Here is a 304-nt window from a genome sequence, read left to right as displayed (position 1 = left end):
TTGGGATAGGCCTCATCCCCCGCCAGCTCCCGCCAACTCTGGACATCGTCTGGCTCCGGCGAGACGACCACGAGTCCACCAGATACGAGTTGCCGCCCTTCCCAGACGATCTAGCGATACACGTCGGGGACTACGTCCACGACTGGAACTCGAACCGGGGCCATACAGACATGGAGACCTCTTTCCTCATCGCCTCCGCAGGTTTACAGTACCTCCAGAGAGGCAGAGTGGTCATCACTGACCGGCTCCACGGCCACATCCTGTCCACTCTGCTGGATATCCCGCATGTGCTGATCGACAACCC

The sequence above is a fragment of the Aplysia californica genome, unplaced genomic scaffold, assembly GCF_000002075.1.
Source record: "Aplysia californica isolate F4 #8 unplaced genomic scaffold, AplCal3.0 scaffold00630, whole genome shotgun sequence".
Taxonomy (NCBI): domain Eukaryota; kingdom Metazoa; phylum Mollusca; class Gastropoda; order Aplysiida; family Aplysiidae; genus Aplysia; species Aplysia californica.
Note: the sequence above shows the minus strand (reverse complement) of the source record.